The following is a 17,844-nucleotide window of genomic DNA, read 5'->3' as shown; positions in this document are numbered from 1 at the left end:
CGGTCTGAAGTTGCGTTCGGGCGCGGGTTCGATCCCCGCTTGGGCTGATTACCTGGTTGGGATTTTTACGAGGTTTTCCCTAATCGTAATGTAAATGCAAGGTAATCTATGGCGAATCCTCGGCCTCATCTCGCCAAATATCTCGCTATCACCAATCTCATCAACGCTAAATAACCTAGTAGTTGATACAGCGTCGTTAAATAACCAACTAAAATTAAATTTACGTTTCATATCACTGTGCAACAGTCTTGTTCCTGTAAGACGCATTCCAATAACGTAACATTGGTTATATGGATTATGTCGTAATTTTTCTGCCGAGATACGTGTTTTTAAGGCGCCGAGAGCTCACAGTAAGCTTCCCTATCAGCTACAATACATTGAACTCTTGTTATAAGAGACTTCTGTGAAAGAACATCAAGAAAGAAATGAGTCGTAATGTCATTTCAAAACCTGCCTTACAATATGGTAGTAAAGCTTGAGTATTAAGAAATGTAGCAGAAAAGAAGACTGAGATATCAAATAAGAATTCTCGGATTCCTGTTAGAGGTCTCATTATAGGAGAAGTTAAGGGGTGGAGAAATATCAATCCGATTAGAAACTGAACGAATGGAGGAAAAAGTCTAATGATACCAACGTCATTGACATGAACATATAAATAGAACTTCTGAATGCCTACCATAGTAGGCACGGCTGGGAGGATAAATGAATCGATGATTGGAGAAAGGGCATGAGTCACATATATTTAATGAAATTCAGATATGAGCAGATTCTGAATCTCTAGAGGTATATTCAACTTCGTGCACAGCAAAAATCCCAATCTATTTAGATTTAGGTTGAAAACATTGGACTGAATTTCTGGCTGAATGTAGAAAGATCCAAAGTTCAGGACTGCAGTCTTTTCTACACTCAAAAGTTGGCTGTCAGCTGTTTCGCACATCGCCCACATTTTGTTTTGTTGGGAATTTCATGGTGCAGGAGGTGTAAGGAACAGATATGCTAGATCATACCGTCACAAACAGCGCTCGACGAGAGCGCGCGCTCCTTCCGAGCGGGAGACCTGTGTTTACCGCTCGCCGAAACGGAGAGGAAGATACGTCAGAATAACATAGACTTGCTTTAGGTAGAGGAGAGGTAAATGACCATTCAGTTATCTAATGGAGTGCAGTGTGTAGGCCTATTCTCAGTAACTGTTTCACGTTGCTTACCTACTGCTATAGTACAGTATGGAGAAATCTAAAAGACGGAACATAACATTTAACGATTTACAGCTCGAACTTTTGATCTTCAATGTGACCTGAGGGCTAAAGATCGTTTGAATAATTCTACTAGTCTGGTTGAGTTTTACAAGACTAAACATTTGCAATAATATCCACGACTACACAGGCTGGCTGTGAAAATGATTGCTATGTTTGGCTCAACATTTATATTTGTGAGCAACTGTTTTCTATAATCAACTTTAACAAAGGCTTACATCTGTAACTGTTGTTCCATTACGATCAGTAGGCTACTGTTCCTTTCAGCTGCCAACAGCATAAAACCTCGTTTTGATATACTGATAAATAAAAATATAACAAAATGATATTATACATTTAAGTAGCTATAGAATTTCTATTATTTCTGTAAAATAAATATTTCTTTATTAATTAATAATAATCCAAGACAGTTTTGCAAACACTGAACGGGAATTCATTTCATAAACACTCGTAATAGTACTTTCTTTTCTGTATATTTTGTACCAGATCACCCCTTCTTCCAGTCCACCCTTATACAGAGTGCAGGTAATATCTGCATTCTGTTCATGAGCTGTGAGCCGGCTCGGAGAGCGCAATCCTTGAGCAGGCCTGTGCTAGGTCATCCAACTCATCTCATATATAAAGAATTCAATGTTTTGAATATCAAGCAAATTTATATGCATACTATTTTGAATCACTACCATATATATCAAGCTAAATTTATATCATCCGATCATGGCTATGAACACAAGAAGATACAATATTTCGCTCCCCCTCACTGAACCAAAATGTAAGACTGAAGCAGATCTAAGGCACAGTTCTAATTGCGGTCCAAGACTGTATCCTAATGATTTTTTAAAGAGGAATCATAAACTTAAATGATTAAACAATACATTACTAAAAATTAAGTGCTTCAACTGTTTTTTAAATTATAATCATGTAAATTTTTATCCTTTATTTATTCTTTTGTCACTGTAACAATGTTGTATTCTTAATTTAGTATGTTTATGTATAGGCTATGGTACCTTTGTTTGTTTTTCTTTCTTATTCTTTTTAAACTTTGTGTGTAATTATAGTTAACAGTTTAATCACAGTTGTGATTGTTATTATTACATTATTTTTTATTTATTTTTTATTTTTTTCTTCTATCAATTGTGAGTTAAAGGTTAGGTTAGGATAGATCAAGGGATAGCCTAAGTGACGTGAGGTATAAGGGGTTAGACACAGCTTACAGCAATTAGCATTTTTACGATAAAAAAATTTATTTACTTTTTTTTTTAATATTCATAACAGTGGCGTTTCTCGCATAATCCATAAACTTGTCAACTTTTTCATGTTCTCTCTCTTTTATTTTATTTCTGAAACTCACGTTTACAATATCATGCTCTTTCAACTACATTCCTTAATAAATAAAACTTTTTTCATTTTGTGCTATAAGAATATACCGATATGTGACAATTTTTTAATGAATTTATTTTTTATCAGACAATCTATGAAAGGTAGAGAAGTGATCTTGCATCATATTGTAGATATGACATATATAAATACACACAAAACATGTCATGACAGAATGTTGGATAGTTTTTGAGTTATGTGGGAAACGATTCATCACTGCACAGTGAACTAATTTTGAAAAAAAAAAAAAATTAAATAATTTTTTTAATCGTAAAAATATTTTTTTTTTCATATAGCAGAATGACAGTGTTTTACATATAACAATTTTCATTATTGTTCAAGATACAATAATGGAGGAAAAAAATGTTAAATATTTCCAAAATTTTACTGCTGTAAGCTGTACCTAATTCCTTAGTAATGTGAATAGATTAAAGTGGATTAGATGAGGTGATAGGAAAATTATAGGAGATCGAGGACTGCGACAAGTTTCGGATGGTTTAGGTGAGGAATAGCTAATTGAAGAGACGGAAGAATGTAACAAGATTAGAGTATACCTAAGTGACATGAGACAGTGGAATGACAAGATTAGAATTCGTTAATGCTGAGACAGCTAAGTATCTGGAAACCGAGGATTTTGACAAGATAAAGAGTTATTTATTATTATCTTCCGCTCAATTTGAATAGTTTATACATATTCTCCTATCCATATCTAGTAATTCCAAATAAATTTTGTCGAGAAAACGCACTGTCAGCTAAAGTAAATATTTACTGAAATATTACGTTAATATTTTGTAAATATTAAAGGACAACTTCCTAAATCAATTTTGTATTCGACAGATATTGGAGGAAAAATGGGAGTATAAGGGTACAGTACATCAGTTATTCATAGATATCAAAAAGGCGTATGATTCGGTTAAGACAGAAGTTTTATATAATATTCTTATTGAATTTGGCATTCCTAAGAAACTAGTTCGATTAATTAAAATGTGTCTTAGTGAAACTTACAGCAGAGTCTGTATAGGCCAGTTTCTATCTGATGCTTTTCCAATTCACTGCGGGCTAAAGCAAGGATATACACTATCACCTTTTCTTTTTAAATTCGCTCTAGAATATGCCATTAGGAAAGTTAAGGATTATAGACAGGGTTTGGAATTGAACGGGTTACATCAGCTTCTTGTCTATGCGGATGATGTGAATGTCCTAGGGGAAAATCCACAAACGATTAGGGAAACGCGGAAATTCTAGTTGAAGCAAGTAAAGCGATAGGGTTGGAAGTAAATCCCGAAAAGACGAAGTATATGATTATGTCTCGTGACCAGAATATAGTACGAAATGGAACTATAAAAATTGGAGATTTATCTTTCGAAGAGGTGGAAAAATTCAAATATCTTTGAGCAACAGTAACAAATATAAATGACACTCGGGAGGAAATTAAACGCAGAATAAATATGGGAAATGCGTGTTATTATTCCGTTGAGAAGCTTTTGTCATCTAGTCTTCTGTCAAAAAATCTGAAAGTTAGAATTTATAAAACTGTTATATTACCGGTTGTTCTGTATGGTTGTGAAACTTAGATTCTCACTTTGAGAGAGGAACATAGGTTAAGGGTGTTTGAGAATAAGGTTGTTAGGAAAATATTTGGGGCTAAGAGGGATGAAGTTACAGCAGAATGGAGAAAGTTACACAACACAGAACTGCACGCATTGTATTCTTCACCTGACATAATTAGGAACATAAAATCCAGACGTTTGAGATGGGCAGGACATGTAGCACGTATGGGCAAATCCAGAAATGCATATAGAGTGTTAGTTGGGAGGCCGGAGGGGAAAAAGACCTTTGGGGGGCCGAGACGTAGGTGGAAAGATAATGGTAAAATGGATTTGAGGGAGGTAGGATATGATGGTAGAGACAGGATAATCTTGCTCAGTATATGGACCAATGGCGGTCTTATGTGAGGGCGGCAATGAACCTCCGGGTTCCTTAAAAGCCAGTAAGTACGTAAGTAAGTAAGAGTTATTTATTATTACCTTCCGCTCAATTTGACTAGTTTATACATATTCTCCTATCCATATATCCAGTAATTCTAAATAAATTTAGCCGAGAAAACGCACTGTCGGCTAAAGTAAATATTTACTGAAGTATTACGTTAATATTTTGTAAATATTAAAGGACAATTTCCTAAATCAATATTAATGGTTCTAAGGAAATAATTTTAAGTGTAATTATCTAGTCTTATGGTTGGAGATACCGCTTTCAATTTTGCTTTAATAGTGACTTCAGTACAATCACATTAACATAAAATGACGTTCACTATAATGTTAGAACTCCGTATTTACCACGACCGCGAGGCAACTTAATTGTAGAACTGGAAGATTTATTATAGACCTATTTACTACTTCCATTATTATGCACAATAGCATCAATTTCGTTTTTGTACAGTACTGGCAAAAAAACGGACTGACCCTTGTAGCTGATTTCAGAGTCACTGATTCCAATTTTGCTAGTCACAAAACACATCCATCTTGTGTAATTAATTGTAACAATGAAATTTATTGCATTTGTTCGAGTCTTATCGTCTTTTGTTTCCTTCAGTGCCTCAAACTTACAGACGAAAAAACTTTGAGAGTTTTATTTTCATCTGGCATCAATATTACATTTCTACCTATATTCGGCAAAGATAACTGCGCATTTTTACATTAAATAGCAGTACATACCTCTGGCTTCACTATCCATATTGAAATTACCCCAGTTTCCCACAATACATACCACAGGATTCTTTTGTATCAGCTACAAGAGTCGGTCCGGTTTTTCTTGTCACTACTGTACAGTTGATTCTTATATCCTTCCGTCACGTACGCTTCGATATCCTACTTTCACACAAAATACGTGTGAAAATGTGAAATTTATCTTCAATTCTCGGAGTTCAGTTCCGGTAATGTAACAATTATAAAGGAAAATAAAGTTAAATTTTAATATCGTATATGGGACAATTTAAAAATAGACATTAAAACTGTTTCACTGAATTGAGCGGAATATTACGCGTTCCTATAGCATAAAAATTAAATATAATGAACGTGCTATTTTAAAATAAAGCCGAAAATTGCTCTGGGCTGCTGAAAACAATAATCCAATTACGCTATGCTAATGCGTTTAAAATATGAATACAATAAACATAATTACGTGTGATTCAACGATTGTACAGAAAAAATTAACATGTTATTTCTCCCCTATTTTTATTTTGTAGATATATTATTCCAATGAAATTTTAAAAGCGTGATCACTACTTTAATAGCCTATCTGTAAAATTAGCGTGTTAAATAAATTGAAAACAGTAACAATTTATTTCCAGTATCTAATCTTGCAGTAATATATGAAAACGGCGCCAGTTTGTATCATAAAACATTTGCCAACGCAAGATAGTTTCCCGCCATAAAAAGAAGCATTCTCATTGTTCATTTCTTTTTATTGCACAGAAATATGGGCTCCAAACGACACGAAGTAAGGTTAATTTTAGGCAAGAAAGTATCAAGACAGAACTATAGCTTGGAGCTGTGTCAGATTTTTAAGTTGTTTGTAATGTATTGGAGAGTTGATATGTTAAAGACCTTTTTTATTGAATTATATTACTGTAAAATTAAACTTCCATAAAAGCGCAATGATATAGGCTATAGGAATTTTATAATACCAGTATGTAGTAATTAATTACATATTGAGGAAGCGTTCAAAATCGTTAATACAATAACATTGTATATGCGAATTGAAAGTTAATTTATAATTAACATTTTACATTATTATTTATTTTGTAAATTTAAAGGTAGCTCTACAGTATATATAGGACATTCGATTTATGTTTCATGACTTACAGGGAAACTCCACTGAAAATCATGAAATTTTTCCAGATTATTTATATTGTCTTCACTTTTTTAGAATGTATATTTTCGTAACTCCAATGGTTTTAGTTCAATATATTATTTTTTTTTTAATTAAGACTGTAAGGGGGTGTGGCATTTAAAGAGGTGTCAAAATTAATTTTCCATTATAGAATTCTTTTTTACAAATTTCTGATTACAATTCTAGTAACTTTTTGTTTTACAGTTGACTCCCTGAAGTTACTAGATGAATGTAGCGGAGGAAAACTTTAATAGATATGTATTACAATATTTATCATACTTTGAAATCCATCTTTCCGTATGTTTATTTTCTTTATTCAACACCAACATTTTTTATGCCAAATATTAGCCTAATCAATATGGATGAAATCATTAATCAAATATTTATGAGACAGTTGCAGGTTTCCATGTTTTTATCTTGTAAGAAAGACTTCTAGTTTATTTTATTACTCTTTTTTCACGAATTAGAGAAAAATAACATTTTCAAAACATCAATTTCATAAAAAGATTGGATAGAAATGTTTTTCTACGTCCTGTGAATGTAACCAAAAAAAAAGAAGTATAAAAATATAGTTGTTCTACTAAAAACTTGGATTTGAAAATGTTGAAAAGAAACATAGAAAACAAAATAAAAAAAAAATAAAAAGCCAGAAACATTTGAGAACTAAAAATTTGAATTTTGTTAGTCCTTTATATAGTAAACACGATCTTAAAATTTGGTTAAAAATGATTAAGAAAAAAGTTGTAATTTTTAGTAGAGTGACCTCTTGAAAGTAAAGAACATGACTTTAAAACATACATACAGTACATATGAAAAGTGTACCTTATTCTATGAATTTATTTTAAATTGAGAATACTAAGTCATAGAAAGCATGGATATAATGATACAAAAATAAAGCAATGAGATATGAAATGTAAACAATGCCCCTCTATTTTATAACGTCATCAGGGAGGTAAGGGGGGAGTTGAAAGTTAATTAAAGAAACTCGAGGGTCATGCAATTTAATGATAAGAAGATATTAATGTGTTTATAAATACGTGATTTTACTTGTATTTTAATGTTAAAGGTATATGACAAATTTTTTAACAAGTACATTGATAATAATTAATTAATTAATTGTAAAGTTTATGTAGAGAAATACATACGGCAGGGACATATATTGAAATAATTCATTAACACCTATTATATTTAACACGATCATTAACGAAAGATAAGTTAGTATTAAAATACATTTAAAGACGATCTAACATATTGTTCCTACTTGACTGATAAGTGACGCTTCAAAATATTGTCCGATGATTTTATGTTTTTAACTTCCTCTATGGTGAAATAAAATGCATTATCTTAAAGTCTACTCACCAAATCTTCGTAAAGTTAAGTATTTCCACCTTCTGTTGTATCTTCTATCCAGTCACTTGATCTCAAATATTACAGCTTTTCCCTTGGTGCAAACCATCTATCGTTGTCAGGAGTATCGAAATATCCGCGTGTTATAATTACTGAATCGTCAAACATAACTCTACACTAATTTAATCAACGTCAAAGCAATAACTAATAATATATAGTCCACGACTTGTTGATGAGTATATCTGTCTCACTCTTTTAACCCCTAACCACGTGGGTTTTATTACGCAATTCAATAAGCAATCTCTACCATTTTAAAACGAACGAGTGTGTTCAGGTTTATTCCAAAGTGTTTACAAGAATGTTTTCTACTTTATAAGTCTCCATCAGTACACATGTGCCTGAAGTAGTTTGAGATTTAAAGAGTCAGGGGCGGATACGTATAGAGAGCACCGCGCGATAGGGGGTGTTTTCACCCCGGACACTACAGTCCAACTGAAATGTTCCAGGGAAGCAATGCAAGGTCCCTGCCGATGCTCGCACGCCTGGATAGAAAGGGACAGACTCTGCGCTCTGTTTCTGTTACATGCGCGGTGGAACGAACTGCGTATCCTAGCGACGCCTCGACTTCTGTCCTTTTTGCTGCCATCAGCGACATAATATATTTACTTAATATACATTGACATAATAATTGAAGTGAAAAAATGTAACGCGTTATTTCTCCATAACATTAAGGATAAAAAATCCCAAGCAATTTGTTCTTTAGCAGCAAAGTTTCGAGTGAATAGGAAAACAGCATTCTATTGTAGAAGTTCGTACGCCCTTAAGTTATAAGTCCATTAATAATAATAATAATAATAATAATAATAATAATAATAATAATAATAATAATAATAATAATAATAATGTGTATGTGCATTTATTCACACTGCAAATGGGTATTATACCCGGTGCAGCGGTAACTAATGACACTCAATAATGAGAATTAATAATAAACACAACTAATAAAAACAATAATTAATGATAATAATAATAATAATAATAATAATAATAATAATAATAATGTGTATGTGCATTTATTCACACTGCAAATGGGTATTATACCCGGTGCAGCGGTAACTAATGACACTCAATAATGAGAATTAATAATAAACACAACTAATAAAAACAATAATTAATAATAATAATAATAATAATAATAATAATAATAATAATGTGTATGTGCATTTATTCACAATGCAAATGGGTATTATACCCGGTGCAGCGGTAACTAATGACACTCAATAATGAGAATTAATAATAAACACAACTAATAAAAACAATAATTAATGATAATAATAATAATAATAATAATAATAATAATAATAATAATAATGTGTATGTGCATTTATTCACAATGCAAATGGGTATTATACCCGGTGCAGCGGTAACTAATGACACTCAATAATGAGAATTAATAATAAACACAACTAATAAAAACAATAATTAATGATAATAATAATAATAATAATAATAATAATAATAATAATAATGTGTATGTGCATTTATTCACACTGCAAATGGGTATTATACCCGGTGCAGCGGTAACTAATGACACTCAATAATGAGAATTAATAATAAACACAACTAATAAAAACAATAATTAATGATAATAATAATAATAATAATAATAATAATAATAATAATAATAATGTGTATGTGCATTTATTCACAATGCAAATGGGTATTATACCCGGTGCAGCGGTAACTAATGACACTCAATAATGAGAATTAATAATAAACACAACTAATAAAAACAATAATTAATAATAATAATAATAATAATAATAATAATAATAATAATGTATATGTGCATTTATTCACACTGCAAATGGGTATTATACCCGGTGCAGCGGTAACTAATGACACTCAATAATGAGAATTAATAATAAACACAACTAATAAAAACAATAATTAATAATAATAATAATAATAATAATAATAATAATAATAATGTATATGTGCATTTATTCACACTGCAAATGGGTATTATACCCGGTGCAGCGGTAACTAATGACACTCAATAATGAGAATTAATAATAAACACAACTAATAAAAACAATAATTAATAATAATAATAATAATAATAATAATAATAATAATGTATATGTGCATTTATTCACACTGCAAATGGGTATTATACCCGGTGCAGCGGTAACTAATGACACTCAATAATGAGAATTAATAATAAACACAACTAATAAAAACAATAATTAATGATAATAATAATAATAATAATAATAATAATGTGTATGTGCATTTATTCACAATGCAAATGGGTATTATACCCGGTGCAGCGGTAACTAATGACACTCAATAATGAGAATTAATAATAAACACAACTAATAAAAACAATAATTAATAATAATAATAATAATAATAATAATAATAATAATAATGTATATGTGCATTTATTCACACTGCAAATGGGTATTATACCCGGTGCAGCGGTAACTAATGACACTCAATAATGAGAATTAATAATAAACACAACTAATGAAAACAATAATTAATGATAATAATAATGTGTATGTGCATTTATTCACAATGCAAATGGGTATTATACCCGGTGCAGCGGTAACTAATGACACTCAATAATGAGAATTAATAATAAACACAACTAATAAAAACAATAATTGATAATAATAATAATAATAATAATAATAATAATAATAATAATAATGTATATGTGCATTTATTCACACTGCAAATGGGTATTATACCCGGTGCAGCGGTAACTAATGACCAGGGAACGGATTTATATGGACTAAAAATATATGAAATATGTAAATATATATGTAGTTATTTTTACCAAAATATGGAATTAAATATGGATTTTTACCAAAATATGGAATTAAATATGGACTTAAAATTATAAAAAAATGACTATGTACGTTAAATATTGGTACATTTTAATCAAACTAAACAAAAAATATAATGGACGTACCTTATCTTCCAATGTAGTTTCAACAAAACACAATTTTTATTGTCTGTTACCATAACAATAGGTTACAAACATTTCTTTCAAGTGCTGAAAAGTGAATCTTCTTCTATTGTCTCTGAGGATAGATTTATACTGACTAAAAGAGCGTTCGACGTCACAAGAAGTAACTGGTACATAATTCAATTTCACAATGTCTGCTGGGGATAAGTCCAAGTTAATCTTCACTGTTGATTCACCACTCATCACAGCAACAACCTTTTGTAGTTCTTCATATCCAGGGTTTTTTGAAAGTACAGTGTCCACCTTAGCTCTTACTGCATCTGCAACTTTACCTCTACCACGATTCAGTTGTTCCACAGTACTATTTATAATTTCAAAACTTTCAGATAGTGAAAGGTGCCTATTTTGGAGACTTTTGAGCGTTTTTATGATGCATGAAAATGTATGCTGAATGTGAGATAAGTCATTCTTCACACTTATGTCACAGGTAACTGTTTTCGCAGTATCAATTGAGACTGCATCTTCAGAGTCCAATGCAAGGAGAACATTGTTAATAGAGTCTATATGTTCGGCATAATATTCAACTGCTTCTAGCCATGTACCCCATCTAGTTAAAATTGGCTTTGGTGGCAATGGAATTTCAGGGTACATTTCTTTCAACACGTTAACTCTACTGGGAGCTTTGAGAAATACTTTTTTCACTGATGAAATCAACAAATCTACTTTAGGGAAATTGTCTCTGACCACTTCTGCCACACGATGAAATGCATGCGCCACACAAGTAAAATGAGTCAATTTAGGATATACAACAGATAATGCTTGTCCAGCTTTGACCATATAAGGGGCAGCATCGCTAATAAAGAATAACACATTATCGTACATAATACCCTTTGGCCACAGGATACCCATAGCTTCGTTGAACAGTTTAACTATAGTTTTGTTATTGCACTTTTCTAGAACATCACAATGTAAAAGAATTCGTTCAGAATATTGTTCACTTAACAAACCGATAACTACATTACCAACAAGTCTACCTTCTTTGTCGGGAGTCTCATCAATGGAAACCCAAATTGAACTATCTTTAATTTCATCTCTTATCTTCTGTATTGTCTCATCGTAGATGGATGGAGCATACGTCTTCCTAAGTGTTGACTCATCCGGGATTGTATGTTGAGTATATTTTTCAAGGAATTCCCTGAAGACCTTATTCTTTAGTTTGTAGAGAGGAATATCAGCAGAGATGAGAGAACGGCACAGGTCGATGTTAAACTCAGATCTTACATTCGATGTTGTTGGTTGTGTTAAAAACAATTGTCTCTGCTTGGAATTTAGTTGTTTGTTGGCCTGATGTTTACTAGTTGTAATGTGTTGTTGCACCAGGAACTTTTGTGTAGATGATACTGCACACTGACACAAATTACAAAATAATATTTTATTGTCAGTTGATAAACCATCTTCTTTAAATTCTGAAATGTAACTTGTTAGTTTTGATTTTAAATTGACTGAATGACGTACTTTTGGCATATTTACCGTCTTTATAGTATGATTTACAAAACTGAACCTATGTGTACTCTGACTGGCATTTAACTGTTGAGCTGCACAACTGAAGTCTGTTAAAAATTTTAAATTAAATTAATACAGTTTTGTAACTTACTTTCCCATTGTTGATAGGACTGCTAATTTTCAAATAACTCTGATGTTAAAGGGATTACTGAACATGTGTTTAAATCTCTATTGTTGAAATGTATTTTTAAAAGTTAATGGAATTTTGTTTTGTTTTATTGTTAAACCTAATATAATATGGACTGTTTTATATGAAATATGGAAAATATATGGAAATTAACGAAAATATGTACTAAACTCTAAAATATGGAAAAATATGGAAAATAAAAGTAGGATTTTTCAACCCTACACATTGTGAAACATAAAGATAATGCAAAATATAAATTATATTAGCTTTATAAGTAAATATGTATTTACATATAAATCCTTTCCCTGCTAATGACACTCAATAATGAGAATTAATAATAAACACAACTAATAAAAACAATAATTAATGATAATAATAATAATAATAATAATAATAATAATAATAATAATAATGTGTATGTGCATTTATTCACACTGCAAATGGGTATTATACCCGGTGCAGCGGTAACTAATGACACTCAATAATGAGAATTAATAATAAACACAACTAATAAAAACAATAATTAATGATAATAATAATAATAATAATAATAATAATAATAATAATAATAATAATGTGTATGTGCATTTATTCACACTGCAAATGGGTATTATACCCGGTGCAGCGGTAACTAATGACACTCAATAATGAGAATTAATAATAAACACAACTAATGAAAACAATAATTAATGATAATAATAATAATAATAATAATAATAATAATGAGCATCCTAAATTAAATGAACCATGGTCACTTAAAATAACATTTAAAGTCATACCTGCACAAGTACCTTTCGACACTTTCGCTGTCAACTCACTCACTGTATTGATTGTACCTGATTCCACTAACACTTCTAACAATTTCACTGTTCAAATACTTTGCACAGCCACTTCACTGACACCAACACACTTCACTTACACAATAGACTTCACTGACACAACACACTTCCTCAATGATAGAACACTTCAAATAACAAAATATCAATTACACCCTTTAAGTAGTGTGTACAATATACTACCGTCTATTAGTAAAGTCCTTAAGCTTATTTTTATAGTAATATGCGTTACAAGAGCGGTATGTTGACATTTTCATGTTCGAGGAAAAGATTGAAAAAGTGAAACGTAGTTGAGCTTTTTTAATTTCCGAGAACATGAAAACAAACATACCGCTCGTGTATCGTACATTACTGTATTTTGTGCGAAGTTCGTTTATTATATACCTGAAAGAGGAATTTCTAATTAGTTGCAATGAAATCTCCATCTTGGTTTCTGTTCAATGACGGCAACTTTGGAAAACAAATATATCTATCTTCAACATTGTTCCTATAAAATGTTTTCTGTGTTTACTATACTCCAGCAGGCCGTGATATACGTCTGTCTTTTTTTTTCCCCCAGTCTATGATGAGTCTGGAATCTTGTTGATTTTTTCACGGCTTCCTTAATGTTACTTGCATTACAAATGCAGTAACTTTTGTGGTGTTGTAGAGTTTACTTAATTTTTGCAAATATTTAAAAACAATAATTAACAGTGCAGTTTAGGTGAAATTGCAGTGATAAGTTTCCAATTTATAATTGTTACTATATTGAACGTCTTTAAAAATAATATGTTACAAGTCTAAAGCAGTAAAATGAATATGACCCTTAAGCGGTAAGAATAGGGAAATTGTTATGTGTGTTACGTTGGGAATACTGAATGTGGTATTTCACACTTACCGCGTATTGGTTTTTGTGCGGAAAGCAAGCAAATACGTACGATCTCGCACAAAATAAATTTTTGGTTATTGGTAAAGCCTTTAGTAAGTCTGCAGGTAAAGCATTCTAGTCCCTTATAGTACGATTGAGAAAAGAAAACTTTCCAGTGTCCGTCCTCTGTCTTCTTTCCCTCAATTTATATGAGTGGTCATTCCTTGAAGAGTAATTTGGCGGCTGCAACCTATTTTTTATTTCTCTCCAGGCAGGCTTACCTCTGTATGTTTTGAACATTGCGCATAATCGAATTTGCGTTCTCCGGTCCGTGAATAATAATAATAATAATAATAATAATAATAATAATAATAATAATAATAATAATAATAATAATAATAATAATAATAATAATAATAAATGGTAAAGGCTAATTGGGATTTCTCGGGCTCTGACCGGGTCAAAAACTCTGATAGAACTGATATGTAACTGTTGCTGTGAATTTCGGTGAAGTCCGTAGCGCCTAATTAGTCAAATCCACTTCCCTCACCTTTACGCTGGGGCTCCTTGGGATCTTTTAAGGTGCGAAAAGGAGAGTTCTATGCGGAAAGCAACGAAAGCTACGGTATTTATCTTTCCCAAAAAGAAAACTCGAAACATGGCATGATGAGTCTTCCCACGGTAAAAGATTCCGGATGAAACTGATCAGGAAGAGAAAAAGGAATTGGTTGTGTCACTGACTGGGAAGAAATTCTTTACTACAGGATGTACTGGTAGCAATGGTGAACGGAAGTAGAGTTTGGGGCAGAATAAGATATCAGTTTATAGAAGACATTAAGATATATGGATCATAATTATGCAGAGACAAAGAGGAAGGGCAGAAAGTAGAAAATATTGGAGAATGCTGGGTTTGCAGTGAAAGACCTGCCCTTGTACAGAAATCTATGAATGAATGAATAATAATAATAATAATAATAATAATAATAATAATAATAATAATAATACCGAATTTTATCCAATATACCGCATATTATTTTCCGAAATATATAGGTAAAAAACAGATGAACGGCTTATTCGTCTCAATTTATTTATTTCTGTTAACTGAACTAAATTTGTATTGGTTTTTAATTTGACGTGAATACATTTTTGAAAGTTTTATTTTTGTAATTTATGTTTGTTTTAATTTCTTTTCCTTTCAAAACTGGGGTACACGGCTTATTAGAGAGCGCGGGTTATTCGAGAAAATACACGGTAGCAGTAGCAGCAGTAGCGGCAGGGGCAGTAGCAGTAGTAGTAATAATAATAATAATAATAATAATAATAATAGTAATAATACAATCATGTACCTACTTGTTTATCAGCAGGCTTCTAGACTTCGGACCCGATAGAGCAGTTCAGTGGGAAACCCGCATAACGGCGTACTGAGTATAGTGGTAAAGCGTACAGTGGCTGGGGGTACTGTAGAATGAATGCCAACAAATACGCAAAGGAGAACGCTCTAGATTTGAAGGTTCTGAATAATAATTTGGTTTTCATACAAACCTATTTTCAAACTGTGTCTGAAACTATTACACGGCTAGAAAAGTCAGAGCAAGAGATACCGGAAGCCCTCAAATTAATTAAGAAAATGATGCAGAGAATTAATGAGACATCAAGTACACCAGTTACTGAACGTATAAAATAGAAATGGAAATCAATGTTATGTAAAAATAACGCATATGGAACATTGTGTAATATAAACATCAAATTAGTGGACATAGAGTCACCCGAGAATAAAGGACTGTCTCTTAGAGATTGCAATGATGTTAGGTTTCTTCGTTTTGCTCCTATCACGTCATGCGACGTAGAGCACAGCTTTCCACAGTACAAACTTTGGCAGATAACCGAAAATGATTTACGTTTGAGACACTGAGAATGTATCTTGTAGTACATTTCAATTCGGTACTGTAACTGCACTTCCTAAAGATGACCAATAGGATAAATGAATAAATTAAAATTGCTACATGCTTATTTCCACCATTAACACTGTGTATAATTAAACAGAAATTCTTATAAAAGACAGGAGAATAAATGCTTTTCACATTCTTTTGACATTGTCATTGTACAATGTATATTTACTTTCAGAATGTACATATGTGTGTTTCCCCATACTACAGTACTCTACTCTAAATAGCAACGTTGTTACCTCAATACATCTCTATCTACCTGCAGCGAGTCAACAACCTATAGTGCATGGACAGTAAACTTATTTTATCGGGTCCAAAGTCTCGAAGCCTGTTTATCAGCCATCTACATATCTCTACTACATCCACAAAGGGTTTTGCATATCCCTAATTTTGTTCACTCTGATCTCTATTTTCAGACGTCTGGCATACCAGCTAGACTTGCTGTAGGATTATTGTGACGTATAGTGTACACGACGGCGGACTTACGTAGTCTGTGACAACGTGGACATCGCAAAGTATTGGCAATGGACAGATGTTCATGCTCCACACACAATCCGCACCTCACGCAGTGTTAATGCTGCGTTCATAATTCAGTAGAGGAGGAAATATTTTATTTAGCTACTCTTTCAGTAGCAGAGGTTATGCTGTTTCAAAATTAAACTGAGAGAGAATTGGCCGACGAGTTTTTGCCTGAGTGTTGTGAAGGGGACAGAATACTTTTACGTTCCGTAAATCTACAATTTGCGACCCACTTTACTCAAGCAGGAAATAATGCTAAGGTTCTGAATAATCGCCCTTCAAATTCCATCGTTATTCTCTGTGCCTTCTGAGGTTATTATTATGAATGTTGTATCCGAAGTTAGCTTCTTTAAATCGGGTTGAATTTTTATTGGCTTATTTTACGACGCTCGCTTCATGTTTAATAGCTATTTTAACATAAAACTGTGTAAGAGAAAAAAGTGTATATCCATTATACTACTGGGTGTTCAGTTCAAATGTGTCATGGCTCGCTGTATGCCGTCATGTGGCTAGCTGATGAGCCTAGAGAATTCAATCTTCCTACACTTCCGCAGAGGTGTATAACCTAAGAGGCAGAGAAGTTGCCTAGCAAGTACGGCGTTCATTCTGAAGAGTACGTACCGATACGTACGTTAACGTTAACGCCGGTAGTGGCAGGAATGTGAACTGTTTGGAAATACGTACTGTCGGGATGTGGGGAGAGGGTTAAGACGATTAATTACGTATTTGTTGACATTAACTTCGACGGTCAACATGGACACGGAGCATTTGATTTGTGTTGTGGAATGTTACCGTACGTAACCGATGATAACAAATACCCTGCGTACGACTTGCCGGCGCAAAACACAGTTCGAAAGAGGTTATGGTAGCACACAGACCGTACAGACCGCCATCTGTTGCTACGACGTTCAAGTTATACCGTACACGTTCTCAAGTTCAGATTGAAGAACGCCTTAAATAATAGGCAACTTCTCTAACATATAAGCTGAAACTCGCTTCAAATCGGTGACCCAACAACAGTGACGTCATGACACACTTCGAAATGAACACCCAGTAGAGCAGTGATGTCAAAGCAAACGCATTTTTTTGACCTTCACGTAGTGCGCGGGCATTAAGCGCAAGGTATGGAAGGAGGAAGGATAGTACATATGAATAAGCAGC

General features: G+C 32.5%; 1 protein-coding gene across 1 annotated transcript in view; it reads right to left on the bottom strand.

Moving 5' to 3' along the window:
* The window catches only part of LOC138713714 (dipeptidase 1-like), a 1,576,476-nt gene extending 1,568,076 nt beyond the window's left edge, over positions 1–8,400 (bottom strand). The window contains exon 1 of the mRNA XM_069846020.1: positions 7,878–8,400. The gene's annotated coding sequence lies outside the window, so the exon portion shown is untranslated. The remainder of the gene's footprint in view (positions 1–7,877) is intronic.
* Positions 8,401–17,844: the final 9,444 nt, after the last annotated feature.

This window comes from Periplaneta americana, chromosome 14, assembly GCF_040183065.1.
Source record: "Periplaneta americana isolate PAMFEO1 chromosome 14, P.americana_PAMFEO1_priV1, whole genome shotgun sequence".
Lineage (NCBI taxonomy): Eukaryota > Metazoa > Arthropoda > Insecta > Blattodea > Blattidae > Periplaneta > Periplaneta americana.
Note: the sequence above shows the minus strand (reverse complement) of the source record. Positions and strands in the feature narration are given on the sequence as shown.